This window comes from Schistocerca cancellata, chromosome 8 (assembly GCF_023864275.1).
Source record: "Schistocerca cancellata isolate TAMUIC-IGC-003103 chromosome 8, iqSchCanc2.1, whole genome shotgun sequence".
NCBI lineage: Eukaryota > Metazoa > Arthropoda > Insecta > Orthoptera > Acrididae > Schistocerca > Schistocerca cancellata.
Window position 1 is genome coordinate 504,135,621 of NC_064633.1, and position 3,280 is coordinate 504,138,900.

The window sequence follows — 3,280 nt, forward strand, 5'->3', positions numbered from 1 at the left end:
CTTCTCAAGAATCATACCATGGCGTCCTAGCCATCTCCTCCACCCGCCAGGCGGCACATCATTGACATCAATTTGATATGCTAATTAATTAAATTGATCATGAGAGTCACTTTGCATAGCGAGTAATTTTTATTTATTTATTTATTTATTTTTTTTGAGCAGTCAGATTACACTCACCAAGTAGGACAACTGGGAATCAGTGGAAGGAACACGATGTTCTTTTCCAGGTACTCTATTGACAAATGGCATCTGAAGCTCACCACAGAGGGATTCTACAGCCCACAACATACATTTAACGTAATGACCTCGCAATTAAAAACGCAATCATAACGCATATCTTACATCACCATGCGTAAAATGCGGTCTTGGGTTTTTAGGCACACATGGGTCGCTGATAGTGTTACGCTTTCAGGCAGAAATGCTGTCTGAAATTTTGTTCGCAATTTGGAATCTAGTCTATCCATTCAACCACATACTTGCTTTGGATCCTTTAGAGATGTCTTTTAATGATTACAGCCTCTTTTGAACGATATTTGTGCCACTCTCGAATCTCGACACGAATCACCTTTTCTCCAACCTAGCTGCTAAAGATCTCATACACCAAGAACTCCAGTGCTCTTTTTAGACAGTCCCTCTGCATCTTGTAAGTGCTCATGAGACTCTGCCTTGCCCTCCCTGCAGCTTAGTCTATGTGATCGTTATTGTTTAAGTCTAACCTGTACCGAAGTCAGAGAGCACTCTATTTAAGACCTTCTGCATTCTGTGGGGAAGCAGGACGAGCTGAGTTAATGCGACATGGGCGCGTTTTGACCACCTGATGGAATTTGGAACATGGTGTCATAGCTCCGCCAACCGTGCACAGTGAGGAAGGTCAGCGCCATGTACGAGCAGTTATGGGGGTGTTTCTTGTTGGGAAAATTAAGAAGACTACGTATCATACATGGCATGAAGGAAGGACGAATATTTTGCTTCTGCATTGCGACACACCTCCAAATTACATACAAGTACTGCAGTTCAAATCAGATCTGTGCCTCTCAGGGTGCATTCATCTCTATCACCCAAACATATGTGGAGATACTATTGAATATACAGGTACTGATTCATTGGTGCAGGTCTCTTGTGATCGAAGTCACTTTCACAGACCGGTGTAAAGTTTCACCCCCTGTACTATAGGATGACCATATGCAACAGACTATCAATCACACGAGGTGGTTCCTGTATTGTTCCTTCATAAGCAGTTTAATACATTTTGGTTTTTCATTTGTAACACATCCAATCGATGTACACCACCATACACTTTGTTTTTTCTACCATGACTTAGAGATCCGCCCCAGCTTCTGCTAAACCATCATTAACACGTTTCGATCCTCTGGCTCTCACAAAAAACTGAACATCGCATACCATAAACTATACATTTAATTTCATCTTCCCATTGACATGGCAGCATATGTCTCGGTGCTCCATTTCGTAAAGCACTGTTCATTCATTTTGCAGTCATGTACATGATTACTGTTCCGGTGTTGACCATCGCCAGTAGGTGCTGTTCACAACACATGTGAGATAGCACAAATTAAATGAGGTGCTGTTAACTTACTCGTGAAAAAATAAATAAAAAAAATAGAAACATATGTAGGGCATCGCAGCATATGGAAATAAGACTAGTCTGTAGCATGAAGGTACACTTCCCAACAACTGTATTAAGGTGATATACTCTACACTTAATCCCATGTTCCACGTCACAAGTAGCAGGTATCCAGCATTCTGCAAAGGCTCCCTCCATCTCAACGGAGAGGTGACAGTCAATCATTGTGCGGAAGTCAACAGTGGACGGTCGGGATGGGGAAGATACCCCTGATATGGGGCGATGTCCTGTAATACCCACCACAGTTGATATCGAAAAATAACATCGTCTGCATGCTGGCATCGAGGATATGCAGCGATCCTATTAAATATGCAGGTATTTATCCACTGGAGCAGGTGGCCGGTGAGCTACGTCGCTTGCACAGGCTTGTGTAAAGTTTCATCTCCTGTACTGTAAGAGAACCTTCTCTACAGGTTATCAGTCACAGTTGAGGGTCCCTGTTTCGTTGTTTGGTACACCACTTTTCCTGCTGTGACACGCTTTGTACATTGTTACACTTTTTCTTTTTTCGCCAGTACGTCGATGTCTGTGTCAGATACTAAACTGACATGAACACGTTTTGGTCCACTGGCTCGTCACAACATACGTCGACTGGAAGAGTTTGGCGCATTGAGGAGCGTTTCCAAGGTGCTGTCTGAATGTGATTGACGACCTCTACATTCAAACTCATCATTCAAAGTGACGGGATAGCTGATGGCGCTGTTTCGTTTGATTGATTCCTCATATTTCTGCCATGCACGCAATCACTGTTACCGTGTTAGCTAAGCCCAGAAGATGTTGCCTCCTCTACCAAGACTCTTTCTCCATCTCAAACAAGCGATTTCAGTCAGTCATTAAGTGGTAATCAACGGCGTGCTAGTGGACTGTTGCGATGGAAAAGACAGCGTCGATATACTGCAATAATAAGCATCATAGTTGACAGTGCGATAAATTTTAGCAATTTAATCGTAATTTCAACGCCGACGAATGATGCGGCAGAATGCTTACTAAGTTCTGTATAATCACTAAACAGGACCTCCACTACTTTGCGAGTATCATAGCGAATGTAAGTAGATGACTGTGCAGTATGTTCATTCATTGTTAATTCTCGAATATATACACCAAAGTATACCAGACAGCGACCTACATATCTCTAGCACTTCGATCATAGTGCGGAAGTTACGATCTCTCTCTATGTGGATGGGAGTCACAGGGCATTCTCGAATCCTTAGAATAAGGTTAGAGATCGAAAGATCTCCTCGCATTGTCTTTGACCAATGCTCCCTGCAGCTGATCAGACGTAGACCTATACATTCCATATTCCATGTAGGAACAGTGCGTGTCTCTTTCTGATCATTTGTAATCGACGGCAGTACACATCTCTGGATGTCACAAAATAATGAGACACGGATTGTATCATGCAGTTGACAGTAACAGGTATACCAAATTTGCTCATAAAACAAACATTAAACGAACTGTGCCTATTTTCGTGGAAAGAGGACATTTATCACCGTCGCAATTGTGTTTATCTTTATTAATAGATGCTTGATTATACGAGAGTTGACTGCAGAGTAATGCCTTCACCTTCGTAACTCTTCAACGGATGACAGCATTAGTATGCGGCAGGTACTGGCTTGCTCTCTAGCCTCTTCTCTACAG